This window comes from Ranitomeya variabilis, chromosome 8, assembly GCF_051348905.1.
Source record: "Ranitomeya variabilis isolate aRanVar5 chromosome 8, aRanVar5.hap1, whole genome shotgun sequence".
Taxonomy (NCBI): Eukaryota; Metazoa; Chordata; class Amphibia; order Anura; family Dendrobatidae; genus Ranitomeya; species Ranitomeya variabilis.
Genome location: NC_135239.1, coordinates 49,845,923 through 49,865,939, shown reverse-complemented (window position 1 = coordinate 49,865,939; position 20,017 = coordinate 49,845,923). Strand labels below are relative to the sequence as shown.

The window sequence follows — 20,017 nt, the reverse complement described above, 5'->3', positions numbered from 1 at the left end:
TTGATCTGTCCGATCTGATGGGCGTCTTCAGAATGCGATTAGTGAAGCCCCAGACCCTTCAATCTCCACCTCTTCACTCTGGATATAAGTGGATGATGTCTTTACACCATCCATACAGTGCCCATACAGTGATGTTTGAAGGAAGCGGGGCTTTGTCTGAGAATATAAAGGGGTTTTAGGAACCCCATTCATATGATCTTAAAAGTGATGGATAGGGTTTGTAAGCAAAAAATTGGTGATAGGTTCCCTTTAAAGCTATGCATATACTCTGATTTGCCACTTAAAGACAAGTACCTTTCATGGTAAGAGCTCTTTTGCACCATGCTGATAGGATGGACAAAATTTTGTTTCAGCCACATATATTTATTATCTCTTCCTGCCCTGTGTTAAAAGTTTAGAATCTCCTGTCTTCATGGCACAAAATATCTGCAAAATAATTTCAACACCTATTGGATCTGAGCTATGACAAATTGCTGCAGTTCAGAAAGTCAAGGAAGGTCCAACATTGTACTAGATGGGTGTCTCTAATGAAGAAGACATTCATTCTGTAATAGTGATCCCTCCATTTTTGCCTCGTCTTGCCCAATTTTGTATGTCACCAGTAAGAATTAGAAACCTGAACGTGATTGAATATACTGTAAAAATGCCAGATTACAACGATATAAAGACATTTCTTTAGAAAGGTGATCTTATGTGTTATTGCCCTATGTAAAATGAGAAACCAAAGTTATTTGATGGCACAAAAATATCAAGGATGCTTGTAATTATGATTGTGCTTCAAGGAGAAAGAACATAAAAAGAAATGGAAATGTGAGACATCTGGAATCTAATTATGCAAGAACATATGTTTATCCACTCGGGAAATAACAAGTTAATTGGAAATTAGTGAGGAAACCCTGAGAAAACAATCTACGTTAAGTGTTTGGAAGTCCAGATTAGACATTATTTTAAACCAGTACACATATTCTGAAAAAGAATTTTAATATTGTAAGATTTTAACACATTTTTTCAAGCGGTAGATAGCTGAACCATTGATGATTCTTATCACATGAGAAAATTCATCTGTAGAGCTTAAGAGCATAGGTGATTGGTAGAGCACTTCATATTTAACTGTGAAGACTAGTCCGCTATTTCACAACTGAAACCAGAAATTTTGTTTTGGGCATCTATGGAAGTAGCATAGACTATATCATCTATTTGAACTGTAGTTTTTGGAAAATCAAAAGAGTTCTATTTTCAAATCTCAACATTTTCCTTACCAAAGTATCTGTATCACTTTTGATCCCCTGAGAACATGACCAAATTACTAAGTCCAGTGTCAAATCTATTTTATACAGGTGCCCGGATGTTTCATGATAATGCCACTTGAATGTTGAGACAACATTTTAAGGGCCTGATTCATCATTTTCATTTTTTTATATCACTTTTTGTCTTATGATATTTTTTGACTTTTAGCTAAATTCTTCAAATGTTGCATGTGATTCATGAATTTTGCACAAAATAAAAATGTTCTTCATTTCTGTCATTAAATCTTCAACTTTTTTGTGACTTTTCAGGAGAAAAGTCATATATCATGCTAAAATGATACAAAATTAATGCAATAAACATATAAAATCACACTGGGGTATATTTGCACACAAAAAAAAATGCTTTTTTGAAAAATTTTAATTGATTGATCAGTTGAAAACATCTGTCAACCTCATGCAATGCACAACATAATAATCTTAAAAACAAAGCAACAGGTAAACAGTAGAGATGAGCAAATCAGGTAAAATTCTAATTCACCTGTTTGTGCGGGTTTTCCCAGGTAAATCGATTAATGCAGAAGTTATTCTTGTCAAAGTTTGATGATTCAATCCAGTGACCTTTTGCTCCCTGATCGGTTCTCTTGCTTGCCAAGCTATTTCCTTCTTCTTCCCTGTCCTAATGATATTGGTTCCTTTCACCTTTATTTTTCCTTCCTGGGTTTGTTCCTCTTCAAGAGTTTCACATTGTTCCATTTTGGTAGCCTTATCAAAGTGTGTCTTGGTTATACTTCTAAGTTGATTAATGTTAAGTAGTTACAGATCCCAGCAAAGGGATTTTTCGTGTTAGTCAAATTCCATTTGTATTTCTATTTTGTGTTTGTCTTACTTCCCAGCACCTTTCCTTTCTTCTCAGGTTGTTGTTAGATTATTCTTGTTTGATTTATTATTCTACTTAGTTTTCCTTATTTATTTCCTGTATGCATGTGCTTTAAGTTTCTTCAACTTGGGTTCTCGTATCCCTCTGCACACTTTCTCTCTATTGGTTAACTGTGCTTAGCGGCCTCCCCTCTGGCTCCTCAGGAGGTACGAGAAACCTCTCAATGGCCTGTTGGGTTGGGAAGCTAGGTCTGAAGTGGTGTTTTTAGTTGCACGATTGTCTAGTCTGTACAGGGACCAGTAGGAGGTGGGTGCAACTACTTTGTGTTGTAGGCTTTATTATTCCCATTACTCGTATATTAGTGAGTTATATGCATAACATTTCTCTGTGAATATAATGTTCACTAATTGGAGTCTGGAGAGACATTAAATTCACAGCGAATAACTTAATAAAATCAACAAGTACACAAGAAAAAAATCCTTATACTCACCTCTCTGCTCACTTCTCAAGTTCCTCCGCCTCTCATTGCCACCTGTCAGGTTCTCATAACATCTTCATATCATCATTAGCTGCTCTGAAATTCCAAGATCCCTCATGCTAGGCCTGGACCCCTGGACCTGATAGGCTTGAAAAGGTTGTGAGCATGCGCCACAAAGTTCATGCAGAAAAAAAAGTGTTCTCCAGCATAGATGAGTAAAACTTCCCATTTATTCCAAACTTGTTAAAATAAGGACATATTGGCACACCAAAGAGATCCCAGGGGGGCCTGACCGATGCGTTTCGACTTAGAAAGTCTTAGTCATGGTCTGAATATATTACTGGTGCAACATGTGCAACCGAGCAGAGGCCAAAGAGTTAATGGTGTCCACTTCCACCTTAAAGTCAGCCTGCAGGTTCTTTCACAAACACAAAGATGGCCCATATACTGTTCTTGCACAAGAGCCCTCTTTTGTCTGTGTCCACTACTGTTTAGGCTTTACTAACTGCCTCTCAAAGAAAAAATGCTTCTTTTCATAATTCCCAATACTTCTAGAATCTTATTTACATCTGAAGTTTTCATTGACTTCAGAAATTAGAGAACGTCATGTTCCAGAAGATGCACGTCTTTTAGCTACCAACTACTTTGGCTATAGTCTGTAAATTGGTCTAATTTTCAAAAAGTTTAGGACACTACTTCGAGTCGTCTTTTCAGCTGTAGGTTAGCCTGTTGCATTGTAAGGAAGTTATGCATTTTATTTTTTCTTAATTTTACAATCTACCAATTTGATTCAGACTACTTTGGCTATATCTACAAGTAGAAATGAGGTAATAACTTCAAGAGGAATTGAACTGTACTTGAATATTATATAAATCTGCATTCACCAAACTGCAGATTTTTTTGCAATTCGCTTCTTCAAGGATTGAGCAAAATGATGGCTGCCATTTCGTGGCCATCAAAAAGTTAAAAAATAAAAAAATTCTTATACTTACCTTATTGCGCACTTCTAAAACCCTTGGTTCTTTGCCATCAGCTGTCTAGTCCTTGTTGCATCTTCATGCTGAAATCCCTGTACCTCTCACACTAGGCTGATAGTTCCAGCTCTGATGATGCCTGGGAGGGTATCATCTACTTTATGCTACCTGTTTCTATGCTGGGCATATTTTTATTGATGTCTAGTGACATAGCAAGATTGCATTCTCAAGCTACATAAGCCTGACACAAGTTATACATTTTTTTACTTTTATTACATTGCACCTGTTTTAAACTTTTACTTACATCTTATTTCTCTTGTTTATTTGCATTTTATTGGAACTAATTCCGTTTTTTTAAAATGTATCAATATTCTCTGTTATAAATAAATAAATTTTGCTTTTATAGACAATTTTCATTGAAAAATGTTACTTTGCACCCGATTAGTAGCATAATGGTTCTGCGTCCTTCACTAACCCTCTAAAAATGATAATGAAATATTTCATGAATTGCTTTAGAAGCTTCCATTTCTCAATACAAATGTTTAAGCTGATGTAATATTTATGTATTGCTAAATTCATGAATTTGCTGACAAGGAGCTTCTGCTCTCTTCATTTTCTAATAATCAATTACTGCTCTCTTTCTTTGCCCATATAATTTGGATAATGTTGCATTAGAGCTTTTATCATGCTAAACACAACATTTGTTTAGCACAAGCCAGTGCGAAGGAATGAATATGTTTCTGAATGTGAACTGAACGCATTCATATTCAATGAAGTTTCAGATTTAGCATTTAGGTTCTAGATACACTTGTTGCCTCTAACAATGTTTGAACAATTTACGTCTATTTTTTCATTATAATAAATGAGTTATCTATGTTCATAGTACGATATTCCAAATTCTTGAACTGGCATAAAATAACAAAATTAGCATTGCTTACTGACTGAAGCTACAATGTCATGTCTTATATGCTCCCCGTCCGTCTTCGTTTACATGGGTACAACGTTGACCCTACAGCTCATGACTACTGCAACCAGTCAAAGGTCTCAGTGACCTCGTGCTGTCTACCTGGGCTAGGGACAAGCTGCAGTGGTCAGGAACTATATATGTCATTGATAAAGCTACGCAAAAAAAGTGTGGAGCAGCAGAAGAGAGCAGGAGATAATAATAGGAAAGTGGGTAACCTTTTTACATACATATTAGCCACTACCATAAGAAGACTTTTTATGTGACCATTATATGTATGTACATTCAGTAGTCTGACAACCATCAAGCCAATATAACACTACAATATTAGATGTTTTGACTTTAGATACCTGAAAAACCTAATAAATAAAATAAATGGGAAAATGTATGCAACCAAAGTTTCCTTTTTCATGTTTTAAAATAGAGTTCCCCAGTCTTTTTAATCTTGATGGCCACATTTTGTTCTGAGAGATGGTCATGAGCCACAATCTATGCTACAAAATCAATGAAGCCTTATTGAGACCAATAATGGATACCTGTCATTAAAGAGTTATCACTAGTCATTGGAGCGTTATTTCGGACTTTTCTATGGTTAGATGTCCATTGTACAACTTGGACAAGTCATGTTTGCAAGTTTAAAATTTGATTTGCTCTGTGTGCAACTCCTTATGATTGTCCACATAGTGTACGGGTGCAGGAACCGTCCCTGCAATAGTTTGGCCTGTAAATCAGACTAGACTACTGCATGCTGTGATTTTTAACACATCATACAGGCTAACATTTTGTAGTACATGGGCCAAAAACAAAGTTGATTTTACCATAAAGCTGAATTAAGACATCTACTGTATATATCACGGTCACATCCCACTGTGATTTTTCGGACTGACCGCTAGTCTTCTGACCCAAACTCAACAACCTCATAGGCATATGTAAGATTGTTAAATTCAGGTCAGGAAATCTACAGTCAGTTATTAAATTATGGTTTCAGACCAAGATGTACAGCATGGATGTCTGAATGATGCCAGAGGCTGAGCTCAGCAGTCCGTGTTTTACAGTACAAGCACGGACTGTGTTGCACAGATTAACCGTGAGTTTCCCGAATTCGACAGACTCATAAGAATATACATACGTCCCAACTATGAAAGAAAAGAAAGACACATACTGTGAAGACACAATTTTTATTTTACGTTAACAGTCTAACTTCACACGCAACATTCTTTATTCTCAATCATGCTCCTAGTGAAGCCTGTTAGTGTTCCCTGTTGTGAATTCTGTTTGTGGGCTCCCCCGGTGGTGTTTTATGGTAGTGCCACTTATTTGCCTTTTTCTAGCCTTGATCACCTGTTGACACCCATTAGGGGAGTTTCCTATTTAAGGCTGCTTGGCTGCTGGTCTGATGCCGGCCAACAATGTATCAGTAGCATTCTGTTGCATTCTCCTGCCTCAAGATCCTGTTCAGCTAAGTTGAATTTTGTTTCTAGTTTATTCTATTTTTGTCCAGCTATTTGCAATGTGACTCTCTGTAGCTGGAAGCTCTCGTGGACTGGAATTGCCACTCCAGTGGCATGAGTTGTCACTGGAGTTTTAAAGTAATTTCAGGATGGTGTTTTTGAGTAGTGTTTTGAAGTTGACCGTGAAGTGACTCTTTCCTGTACTTCTGCTATCTAGTAAGCGGACCTCACTGTGCTAAATCTGCTGTTCATCCTACGTATGTCTTTTCCTCTTGACTCACCGTCAATATCTGTGGGGGGCTGCTATCTCCTTTTGGGGTTTATCTCTGGAGGTAAGGCAGGCCTGTATATTCCTCTGATAGGGGTAGTTAGATCTCCGGCTGGCGCGTGGTGTCTAGGGCATCGTAGGAAACACTCCCCGGCTACTTCCAGTGTCGTGTCAGGTTCAGGTCACGGTCACTTTAGTTCCCATCACCCGAGAGCTAGTCCGTTGTTATTTTGATTTCCCTGCCATTGGGAAAATCATAACAGTTTGGCCGGCCCACATGTGTTAAAACTATGCACTAAAGCAGGAAAGGATATGAAAAGGTTTTTTTTCCTTCTGTGTTTGGAAAGTGCACCTTAGTGCTTATTTGTACTCCTTGCTTAAACTGCAGTCTTCAGCCTTTTTTTTTTCCTCTCCTCTTAATCTCTGAATGGCTTTGGTTACACCTGTTTGAATCATGGATCCACAGAGTTTGGTTGCAGGTCTGAATAACCTGGCTACAAAGGTCCAGAACTTACAAGATTTTGTTATACGTGCTCCAATGTCTGAACCTAAGATCCCTATGCCTGAATTTTTTACCGGAGACAGATCCCGTTTTTTGAATTTCAGAGAGAATTGTAAATTGTTTTTGTCTCTGAAATCTCACTCTGCTGGTGATCCTGCGCAACAGGTTAAAATTGTTATTTCTCTATTGCGGGGTGACCCACAAAGTTGGGCATTTGCATTGTCGCCAGGGGATCCTGCGTTATTAAATGTAGATGCGTTTTTTCTGGCTTTGGGGTTGCTTTATGAAGAACCTAATTTAGAGATTTTGGCTGAGAAAGCCTTGATAGCTCTTTCTCAAGGGCAAGATGAAGCTGAGATATACTGCCAAAAATTTCGTAAATGGTCGGTGCTTACTAAATGGAATGAGTGCGCTCTAGCAGCTAATTTCAGAGAAGGTCTCTCTGATGCCGTGAAGGATGTCATGGTGGGGTTCCCTGTGCCTACAGGTCTGAATGATGCCATGAAATTGGCTATCCAGATTGATCGGCGTTTACGGGAGCGCAAATCTGTGCACCATATGGCGGTATCTTCTGAGCAAAAATCTGTGCACCATATGGCGGTATCTTTTGAGCAAAAACCTGTGCACCATATGGCGGTATCTTCTGAGCAAAAACCTGTGCACCATATGGCGGTATCTTCTGAGCAAAAACCTGTGCATCATTTGGCGGTGACCTCTGAAAAGGCACCAGAGCATATGCAATGCGATAGTGTATTGTCTAGAGGCGAACGACAGAATTACAGGCGCAAAAATGGGTTGTGCTTCTATTGTGGAGATCCAGCTCATGTTATATCAGCATGCTCTAAACGCATAAAGAAGGTTGATAAAAAGGTTGATAAATCTTTTTCTATGGGTACCTTGCAGTCTAAATTTCTTTTGTCTGTGACATTGATTTGTACTTTATCATCTGTTACTGTGGATGCTTATGTGGATTCTGGCGCCGCTCTGAGTCTCATGGATTGGTCCTTTGCCAAGCGTTGTGGGTTTGATTTAGAGCCTCTGGAGGTTTCTATTCCCTTAAAGGGTATTGATTCTACACCTTTGGCTAGCAATAAACCACAATATTGGACACAAGTGACTATGCATCTGTCCTCAGACCATCAGGAGATTATTCGTTTCCTTGTGTTATATAATCTACATGACGTATTAGTACTTGGATTACCATGGTTACAAATTCATAATCCAGTCTTGGACTGGAGATCAATGTCTGTGCTGAGCTGGGGATGTCAGGGGATTCATGGGGATGCACCTTTGGTTCCCATTTCTTCATCTACTCCCTCTGAGATCCCAGCATTTCTGTCAGATTTTTATGATGTCTTTCAGGAGCCTAAAACTGATTCTCTCCCTCCTCACAGAGAGTGTGACTGCGCTATTGAGTTGATTCCCGGTAGTAAATTTCCTAAGGGTCGCTTGTTTAATTTGTCTGTACCTGAACATACTGCTATGCAGGAGTATATCAGAGAATCTTTGGAAAAGGGTCATATTCGCCCCTCTTTGTCTCCACTGGGGGCAGGGTTTTTCTTTGTGGGTAAAAAGGATGGTTCATTGAGACCTTGTATCGACTATCGACTTCTGAATAAGATTACAGTTAAATACCAGTATCCGTTACCTTTACTGACTGATCTTTTTGCTCGCATAAAGGGGGCGAAGTGGTTCACTAAGATCGATCTACGTGGTGCGTATAATTTGGTGCGGATTAAGCAGGGGGATGAGTGGAAGACCGCATTTAATACGCCTGAAGGCCATTTTGAGTATTTGGTAATGCCTTTCGGTCTCGCGAATGCCCCTTCCGTTTTTCAGTCCTTTATGCACGATATTTTCCGTGAATATCTGGATAAATTTATGATTGTGTATTTGGATGATATATAGATTTTTTCGGAGGACTGGGAATCTCATGTTCAACAGGTCAGGAGAGTTTTTCAGGTTTTACGAGCTAATTCTCTATTTGTGAAGGGCTCAAAGTGTATTTTTGGGGTTCAGAGAATTTCCTTTTTGGGATATATTTTTTCCCCTTCATCTATGGAGATGGACCCTGTTAAGGTTCAGGCTATTTGTGATTGGGTACAACCTACTTCTCTAAAGAGTCTTCAGAAATTCTTGGGATTTGCTAATTTCTATCGCCGATTCATAGTGGGTTTTTCTGCCATTGCTAAACCTTTGACTGATTTGACCAAGAAGGGTGCTGTTGTGGCTAATTGGTCCTCTGCGGCTGTGGAGGCCTTTCGGGAGCTTAAGCGCCGCTTTTCTTCTGCTCCTGTGTTGCGCCAGCCTGATGTTTCGCTCCCGTTCCAGGTTGAAGTAGATGCTTCCGAGATCGGAGCAGGTGCAGTTTTGTCGCAGAAAGGTCCTGACTGCTCAGTGAGGAGCCAATGTGCGTTTTTCTCTCGAAAGTTTTCGCCCGCTGAGCGAAATTATGATGTTGGAAATCGGGAGCTCTTGGCCATGAAGTGGGCATTTGAGGAGTGGCGTCATTGGCTTGAGGGTGCTAGACACCAGGTGGTGGTCTTGACTGACCACAAAAATCTAATTTATCTTGAGTCAGCCAGGCGTCTGAATCCTAGACAGGCACGCTGGTCGTTGTTTTTCTCTCGATTTAACTTTGTGGTTTCATATCTGCCTGGGTCTAAGAATGTGAGGGCGGATGCCCTCTCTAGGAGTTTTGAGCCTGACTCGCCTGGTGATTCCGAACCTACTGGCATCCTGAAGGATGGGGTGATATTGTCAGCTGTCTCCCCAGACCTGCGGCGCTCTTTGCAGGAGTTTCAGGTGGATAGGCCTGATCGCTGTCCGCCTGGTAGATTGTTTGTCCCTGATGACTGGACCAGTAGAGTTATTTCGGAGGTTCACTCTTCCGCGTTGGCAGGTCATCCTGGAATTTTTGGCACCAGGGATCTGGTGTCTAGGTCCTTCTGGTGGCCTTCCTTGTCTCGAGATGTACGTATTTTTGTGCAGTCTTGTGATGTTTGTGCTCGGGCTAAGCCCTGCTGTTCCCGGGCCAGCGGGTTGTTGTTGCCCTTGCCTATTCCTAAGAGGCCTTGGACGCACATCTCTATGGACTTTATTTCTGGCCTTCCTGTTTCTCGTAGGATGTCCGTCATCTGGGTGGTGTGTGACCGTTTTTCCAAGATGGTTCACTTGGTACCTTTGCCCAAATTGCCCTCCTCCTCTGAGCTGGTCCCTCTATTTTTTCAGAATGTTGTGCGTTTGCATGGTATTCCTGAGAATATAGTGTCTGACAGGGGTACTCAGTTTGTGTCTAGATTTTGGCGGGCGTTCTGTGCCAGGATGGGCATCGACTTGTCTTTTTCGTCTGCATTCCATCCTCAGACTAATGGCCAGACTGAGCGTACTAATCAGACCTTGGAGACTTACTTGAGGTGTTTTGTGTCCGCTGATCAGGACGATTGGCTTGATTTTTTGCCATTGGCAGAGTTTGCCCTTAACAATCGGGCCAGTTCTGCCACTTTGGTTTCTCCATTTTTTTGTAATTCAGGGTTTCACCCTCGCTTTTCGTCCGGTCAATTGGAGTCTTCGGATTGTCCTGGAGTAGATGCTGTGGTTGATAGAATGCATCAGATTTGGGGACAGGTTGTGGACAATCTGAAGTTGTCCCAGGAGAAAACTCAACAGTTCACTAATCGTCATCGGCGTGTCGGTCCTCGTCTTTGTGTTGGGGACCTGGTTTGGTTGTCTTCTCGATTTGTTCCTATGAAGGTCTCGTCTCCTAAGTTTAAGCCTCGGTTTATCGGCCCTTATAGGATTCTGGAGGTTCTCAATCCTGTGTCCTTTCGTTTGGACCTCCCAGCATCTTTTACTATTCATAATGTTTTTCATCGGTCATTGTTGCGGAGGTATGAGGTGCCGGTTGTTCCGTCTGCTGATCCTCCTGCTCCTGTGCTGGTTGAGGGTGAGTTGGAGTATGTGGTGGAAAAGATCTTGGACTCCCGTGTTTCCAGACGGAAACTTCAGTATCTGGTTAAGTGGAAAGGCTATGGTCAGGAGGATAATTCTTGGGTGACAGCATCTGATGTTCATGCTCCTGATTTGGTTCGTGCATTTCATAGTGCTCATCCAGATCGCCCTGGTGGTTCTGGTGAGGGTTCGGTGCCCCCTCCTTAAGGGGGGGGTACTGTTGTGAATTCTGTTTGTGGGCTCCCCCCGGTGGTGTTTTATGGTAGTGCCACTTATTTGCCTTTTTCTAGCCTTGATCACCTGTTGACACCCATTAGGGGAGTTTCCTATTTAAGGCTGCTTGGCTGCTGGTCTGATGCCGGCCAACAATGTATCAGTAGCATTCTGTTGCATTCTCCTGCCTCAAGATCCTGTTCAGCTAAGTTGAATTTTGTTTCTAGTTTATTCTATTTTTGTCCAGCTATTTGCAATGTGACTCTCTGTAGCTGGAAGCTCTCGTGGACTGGAATTGCCACTCCAGTGGCATGAGTTGTCACTGGAGTTTTAAAGTAATTTCAGGATGGTGTTTTTGAGTAGTGTTTTGAAGTTGACCGTGAAGTGACTCTTTCCTGTACTTCTGCTATCTAGTAAGCGGACCTCACTGTGCTAAATCTGCTGTTCATCCTACGTATGTCTTTTCCTCTTGACTCACCGTCAATATCTGTGGGGGGCTGCTATCTCCTTTTGAGGTTTATCTCTGGAGGTAAGGCAGGCCTGTATATTCCTCTGATAGGGGTAGTTAGATCTCCGGCTGGCGCGTGGTGTCTAGGGCATCGTAGGAAACACTCCCCGGCTACTTCCAGTGTCGTGTCAGGTTCAGGTCACGGTCACTTTAGTTCCCATCACCCGAGAGCTAGTCCGTTGTTATTTTGATTTCCCTGCCATTGGGAAAATCATAACAGTTCCCACACAGTATGGAACTCTTATCATAGCCCCACTGTACTACCCATACAGTATGATGCACCCATACAGTATGATGCACCCATACGGTATGATGCTTGCCATACAGTACAATGCCCACCCAAAGACAGTATGATGTCCCCACAGTGAATACACAGCTATGCTACATCAACACACACCTTGCATCTGTTCTGCTCCTCATCTTTGCTGACTAGCCATTGTATCTCTCCTCCACTGTTCAATCTATGCAGATAATGACATTTTTGTTGTGCTTTTCTTATATTGGGCTCAAAGTATCATAGGGTCCTGGTTGGATTTTCAGTCTGTACATAGATTGAATGGTGGAGGAGGGATATGATGGTTCCCTTCTCCACCATTAAATTAATATGTATCTGTTTCCTGAGAAGGCAGATACAGTACAGCTTAAGTGGGGATATAGCTCCGACTTCCAGAGAGACAGCTCCCCAAGTTCAAGTCCCTGATGAGTGATCTAATGAATTCTTATTTTATGTACCTTTCACACTTTGGGGATCACTTTACAGAACATGAACAGTATACATTGAATTTTATTCCAATGTGTTAAAAACGATGACATCTTGAGGCACAAGCCAATTATAAAATGGCTATTACCTACGTGATTCAGACTGTAACGCAGTCCTTATTCATGGATAGGATAGGAAATGTGCACTTTATACTTGGATTGTGCCTCAGGATGTCGTTGTTTTAATCACGAACATCAACAGTCGCACTCAAATAAATCTTCAGAGTATTGTTAGCCAAACACATGGTTTTTTATTTTGAAAAAACACCCAAATAGAAATATCACCGCAGTGTTGCAAGGTAATGTTTCGACCCTCTGGGTCTTTCTCAAACCTTACTGAAACAGAAAAAAATTATACACGGTATCACTAAAACATGAATGAAGAACATAATCAAACAAAAGTATGTACAAGTATAATGTCCCTATACAATATAATTCACACTAAGTCAGTACAATAGTAGATGAGGCGGCAGTATGGCGGTAACCTTCAAGGTACTGGAAATAAGCCGTGGTGAATAACATCAGCGGTACCGGAGGACGTATACTCTCCGCGTGATATATAGGAGTGAATTCAAAAGGCAAGCACCTTAGGGATCTCAATATGACAAGGGCTCAATAAACGAAGAGCACAGCAAGAACAGTATCATAAGATCGCATAGCACAATAGTATCTTGGAAACAAACAATATCGTGGAAACAAACAATATGGAAGACACTTGGAAATAACAATCACATTATAATGTAGGAGCCAGTGGAGGTTCCTTGGTAGTATCTGTAACACCATAGTTGAAGACATGAGGTACCCTGGTGGTGGACATAAACAGCAGTACAGTAGGTACTGGGTACTGACCTTATAGCAGTAGAGACTGAGAGGAGGGCAAAATTCCCGACGTTTTAATCACGTCGGAATAAAATTCAATTTTTTACCTGGAAACATGACTGGAGGAATTTCTCTTATAGAATGAATTGCGCATGCAAAAAAATAACATCATGATCTTGACTGCAATGTGGATAAAACCAGCTACATGCACATGTAGCCAATCATGTTCACAAATTGTGGAAGTGAGTGGCTATATTTTTTAATTGACCATATGGAGCTTTCCTAAGTCTGTATTGCATTATAAAATAATATAAATCTAATAGAAAGACAAAAAATATGCTTGTGTCCAAGGCTAGAATATGGAACTTAGGCCGGGGTCACACTTGCAAGTGCAATGCGAGAAACACGATCAGGCCTCTTGCCTCAATACCCGGAACTGCCACCAGCATAGAAATATATGCAGCCGCACACTCCAGTCTCGAGTGCAGGCTACAGTGTCGGGTATTGAGGTGAGAGACTCGCGCGAGATTTTCGCATTGCATTGCACTGGCAAGTGTGACCCCGGCCTTATATTATTAATCTCCATGTCTTTATTTTGAATAGTTTTTTTTTCAGATGGAATCCATATATTACAAAAAATATTTGTAGAAATCATGGTACTGTATCTCACAGAAATACTGTCAAAAGTCTCTCTAAATTCCTTAACTTATTTTCACCTGAGAACTTCTTTATCGCTTATACAATGGATAAGTTATAACTTATTTATTGATACAGGATAAACCGCTGGAACCCACATCTGCAGAATGAGACACCTTTATCCCATTAGAATAGATCAGCATTGAGCAAGCTCGACCACAGCTCCAATTGTTATCTAACGGGCTTGTCGAGCTTTACTGTACATTCTTTATCCAGAAGAGAAAGAGGCTTAGGCAGGCACCATGAGAAATAATGCATATACACTCACTGGCCACTTTATTAGGTACACCTGTCCAACTTCTTGTTAACACTTAATTTCTAATCAGCCAATCACATGGCGGCAACTCAGTGCATTTAGGCATGTAGACATGGTCAAGACAATCTCCTGCAGTTCAAACCGAGCATCAGTATGGGGAAGAAAGGTGATTTGAGTGCCTTTGAACGTGGCATGGTTGTTGGTGCCAGAAGGGCTGGTCTGAGTATTTCAGAAACTGCTGATCTACTGGGATTTTCACGCACAACCATCTCTAGGGTTTACAGAGAATGGTCCGAAAAAGAAAAAAAATCCAGTGAGCGGCAGTTCTGTGGGCGGAAATGCCTTGTTGATGCCCGAGGTCAGAGGAGAATGGGCAGACTGGTTCGAGCTGATAGAAAGGCAACAGTGACTCAAATCGCCACCCGTTACAACCAAGGTAGGCCTAAGAGCATCTCTGAACGCACAGTGCGTCGAACTTTGAGGCAGATGGGCTACAGCAGCAGAAGACCACACCGGGTACCACTCCTTTCAGCTAAGAACAGGAAACTGAGGCTACAATTTGTACAAGCTCATCGAAATTGGACAGTAGAAGATTGGAAAAACGTTGCTTGGTCTGATGAGTCTCGATTTCTGCTGCGACATTCGGATGGTAGGGTCAGAATTTGGCGTAAACAACATGAAAGCATGGATCCATCCTGCCTTGTATGGAGCATCTTTGGGATGTGCAGCCGACAAATCTGCGGCAACTGTGTGATGCCATCATGTCAATATGGACCAAAATCTCTGAGGAATGCTTCCAGCACCTTGTTGAATCTATGCCACGAAGAATTGAGGCAGTTCTGAAGGCAAAAGGGGTCCAACCCGTTACTAGCATGGTGTACCTAATAAAGTGGCCGGTGAGTGTAGAAGGCGTGCACAGGAAAGAGTGTATAAATGTATAATTAGAAGAAAAAGATAAATAAGATAAATAGTGTTGAGCATTCCGATACCGCAAGTATCGGGTATCGTCCGATACTTGCGGTATCGGAATTCCGATACCGAGATCCGATACTTTTGTGGTATCGGGAATCGGAAGTTCCCAGTGTATGGTTCCCAGGGTCTGAAGGAGAGGAAACTCTCCTTCAGGCCCTGGGATCCTTATCCATGTGAAAAATAAAGAATTAAAATAAAAAATAGGGATATACTCACCCTCTGATGCGCCCTGGTAGAAACCGGCAGCCTGCTTTGCTTAAAATGAGCGCGTTCAGCACCTTCCATGACGTCACGGCTTCTGATTGGTCGCGTGCCGCTCATGTGACCGCCACGCGACCAATCACAAGCCGTGACGTCATTCTCAGGTCCTAAATTCCTAATTCTAGGAATTTAGGACCTGAGAATGATGTCACGGCTTGTGATTGGTCGCCTGGCGGTCACATGAGCGGCACGCGACCAATCAGAAGCCGTGACGTCATGGAAGGCCCTAAACGCGCTCATTTTAAGCAAAGAAGGCTGCCGGTTAACAGCGGTGAGGTGCAGGGGCCTCCGGAGAGGTGAGTATATCAATATTTTTTAATTTAATTCTTTATTTTACACATTAATATGGATCCCAGGGCCTGAAGGAGAGTTTCCTCTCCTTCAGACCCTGGGAACCATCAGGATACCTTCCGATATTTGGTGTCCCATTGACTTGTATTGGTATCGGGTATCGGTATCGGCAATATCCGATACTTTTCGGGTATCGGCCGATACTATCCGATACCGATACTTTCAAGTATCGGACGGTATCGCTCAACACTAAAGATAAACCAACAAAAACTTAAGCACATCCAAAAATTAAAGTTTTATTATACAATCAAAGAAAATTGAATAACTAGGAAAAATCTCATAAAAAATTTAAAATAGCAAAGAAAGCCAAGGAATTTCTATTTTAGCATATGACAAAACTTAAAATTGGAAATGAAATTTATATTTATATACTATACGTAATATAATATGACATACTGTATATATATATATATATATATATATATATATATATATATATATATATATATATATATATATATATTGTTAGAACTGGCGGAACGCACCAAATAATAATTAGAGATTAAATAAGGTGTGTTTGCAGTCCGGGGTCCACCGTTCAGCTAAGACACCTGCTGCTTGGTAATGACGAACTATATGGTGGTACAGTGTGAGTACACACACAGGTTAGCTTCACTCAGTATGAAGGAAGGGAACCCTGTTGCATCACAGGGCCGAGATAAAACACAGAGAGCGCAAGCAAGGAGACACAGAACTCTGCCCCAAGACTCAGGGTAAGAGTCCCTCTAGATCTCTTGCGCTCGACACCGCTACTGCGGTGCCATGGAAACAACTAAAGTAAATATCTACCACACAGGAGGGCGTGCAGCGCCGCTCTGGCGGATGCCACTAACCACCCTAACTAGGGCAAGGAAAGCGCACTATCTGCGCACGGTGCCACTCTGGCGTCACTGCTAACTGGATTCTGCAAATTGTGCAATTGTGCAGGACAGCACTGTTTGGCGCTAGGTAGCTCTACCATTCGCGAGCAGGCAACAACACTAGGGATGGGAATGATTCAGAGCTTTCATCCATCGACAGGCATTCAACCACATAGAAGTTAATAAGTTTACACTAGAGCATGGCCGAGCGGCCATGCGATCCTTTTAAAGCAGTAGCGCTCCGGGAACTTCCTTATGGTCCAATAGGAGCCACAAAAGGATCTGAGCATGTGACCCCCAACCTCCAATGGGAGGACATCTCATGGGAATGCTCAGTGTGGGAAAGGCAGGACTTAGTCCCTGAAATGCCTGCTTGCTGCTGAACAGTGCTGGCTACAAAAGCAGAGCCTGGAAATGTAGCAGTACCCAAGCGCACAGTATCAGCTTGAGCCAGATGCTGGGATCAACGTCTCTGCTGAGCAGGTTCCAATGAGGCTGGAGGAGAATGGGAGACCACAGTGGACATGGTTCGAGATTCCCCCTGTGCAGCGGTGGGAACTTGACACCTAACATACAGTATATATTCATATATATGAAATATGCAGCTCCATTCATTCTCTATGGGACTTCTGTAAAAAGTAGGGGGAAACAAAGGGTCCCAAAGGCCCACACACTTATCACACAAAGTTTACTATAGATATATATATTATTATTATTTATTTATATAGCACCATTAATTCTATGGTGCTGTACATGAGAAGGGGTTACATCAAAATACAAATATCACTTACAGTAAACAAAACTAACAATAACAGACTGATACAGAGGGAAGAGGACCCTGCCCTTGCAGGCTTACATTCTACAGGATTATGGGGAAGGAGACAGTAGGTTGAGGGTTGCAGTAGCTCCGATGGTGTTGAGGTGGCCGTGTGGTCATTACAGGTTGTATGCTTCTTTAAAGAGGTGGGTTTTCAGGTTTCTTTTGAAGGATCCAAATGTGGTGGATAACCGGACGTGTTGGGGCACAGAATTCCAGAGAATGGGGGATATTCGGGAAAAGTCTTGGAGGCGATTAGGTGAGGAGCGAATAAGCATGGAGGAGAGAAGGAGGTCTTGGAAGGACCGGATATTACCTGAGGGAAGATATTGAGAGATTAGTTTGGAAATATACAGAGGAGAAAGGTTATGGATGGCTTTGTAGGTCAGTGTTAGTAGTTTAAACTGGATACGCTGGGAAATTGTGAGCCAGTGAAGGAATTTGCAAAAAGGGGAAGCAGGAGTGTAGCGAGGAGAGAGATTAATTAGTCTGGCAGCAGAGTTAAGGACAGACTGGAGGGGTGCGAGAGTGTTAGAAGGTAGGCCACAGAGGAGGATGTTGCAGTAGTCGAGGCAGGAGATGATTACGGCATGCACAAGCATTTTGGTAGAGTGAGGATTGAGGAAAGGACGGATTCTGGAAATATTTTTGAGCTGGAGGTGACAGGAGGTAGGGTTACTCCGAGGCAGTGGATTTTAGGGACAGAGGAAAGTGTGATTTCATTTATTTTGATAGATAGATCAGGTAGGGAAGATATGTGAGATGGAGGAAAGATAATTAGTTCAGATTTGTCCACATTGAGCTTGAGGAAGCAAGAGGAGAAGGAGGATATGGCTGATAGACACTCTGGGATTCTGGAGAGCAGAAATGTGACATCTGGGCCAGAGAGGTAGATCTGAGTGTCATCAGCATATAGATGGTACTGGAAGCCATAGGACCTTATGAGTTGTCCCAGACTGAGTGTGTAGATTGAGAAGTGTAAGAGCCAAAGGACAGAGCCTTGAGGGACACTAACACAGAGGGGGCGAGATGAAGAGGTAGTATGGGTGTAGGAAATGCTAAATGTGCAGTTGGTAAGGTATGAGGAGATCCAAGATAGGGTGAGGTCTTTGACCCCAAAGGAAGAGAGGATCTTGTCATGAATCCCAATGGCTAGGGATAGCAAGGGACAAGCAAAGTAATACAAAATATCGGACGAGCTCTAGGGTGATGGAACCTGGGCTGACCGCTGCCCTACGCCTGACAAACGCAACTAGAGATAGCCAGGGAGCGTGCCTACGTTGGTTCTAGACGCCACGCACCAGCCTAAGAGCTAACTAGTACTGCAGAGAAAATAAAGACCTCACTTGCCTCCAGAGGAATGAACCCCAAAAGGTATAGTTGCCCCCCACATGTATTGACGGTGAAATGAGAGGAAGGCACACACATAGAGATGATATATATAGGTTCAGCAAATTGAGGCCCGCTGTAAACTAGAAAGCAGAACGATACAAAAGGGGTCTGAGCGGTCAGCAAAAAACCCTAATCAAAAAACCATCCTGAGATTACAAGAACCCATGTGCCAACTCATGGCACATGGGGAGAACCTCAGTCCACTAGAGCTACCAGCTAGCATAGAGACATAATAAGCAAGCTGGACAAAAAAACCAACAACTGAAAATCAGCACTTAGCTTATCCTGAAAGATCTGGGAACAGGTAGGCAGGAACCAAACAGAGCACATCTGAATACATTGATAGCCGGCAAGGGAATGACAGAAAGGCCAGGTAAAATAGGAAACACCCAGCCTCTGATGGACAGGTGGAAACCAAAGGCCGCAACCCACCAAAGTCACCCAGTACCAGCAGTAACCACCAGAGGGAGCCCACAAACAGAATCCACAACAGTACCCCCCCCTTGAGGAGGGGTCACCGAACCCTCACGAGAACCCCCAGGGCGATCAGGGTGAGCTCTATGGAAGGCGCGGACCAAATCAGTCGCATGAACATCGGAGGCGACCACCCAGGAATTATCCTCCTGACCATAACCCTTCCACTTAACCAAATACTGGAGTTTGCGTCTGGAAACACAAGAATCCAAGATCTTCTCAACAACATACTCCAATTCTCCCTCCACCAGCACCGGAGCAGGAGGCTCAACCGAAGGAACAACGGGCACCTCATACCTCCGCAACAACGACCGATGGAACACATTATGAATAGCAAACGATGCTGGGAGATCCAAACGAAAAGATACAGGGTTAAGAATCTCCGAGATCCTATAAGGACCGATGAACCGAGGCTTGAACTTAGGAGAAGAGACCTTCATAGGGACAAAACGAGAAGACAACCACACCAAATCCCCAACAAGAAGTCGGGGACCCACGCGGCGACGGCGATTAGCAAACTGCTGAGTCTTCTCCTGAGATAACTTCAAATTGTCCACCACCTGGTTCCAAATCTGATGCAGCCTGTCCACCACCACGTCCACTCCAGGACAATCCGAAGACTCCACCTGACCAGAGGAAAAACGAGGATGAAACCCCGAATTACAAAAAAAAGGAGAGACCAACGTGGCAGAACTAGCCCGATTATTAAGAGCAAATTCGGCCAGTGGCAAAAAAGCAACCCAGTCATCTTGATCAGCAGAAACAAAACACCTCAAATAAGTTTCCAAGGTCTGATTAGTTCGCTCCGTCTGGCCATTCGTCTGAGGATGGAATGCAGACGAGAAAGACAAATCAATGCCCATCTTGGCACAAAACGTCCGCCAAAATCTAGACACAAACTGGGATCCCCTGTCAGAAACGATATTC

General features: G+C 42.4%; 1 protein-coding gene across 4 annotated transcripts in view; it reads left to right on the top strand.

Moving 5' to 3' along the window:
- DPYD (dihydropyrimidine dehydrogenase) overlaps positions 1 to 20,017 on the top strand; it is a 1,626,828-nt gene that overhangs the window by 828,011 nt on the left and 778,800 nt on the right. The window lies entirely within an intron of this gene.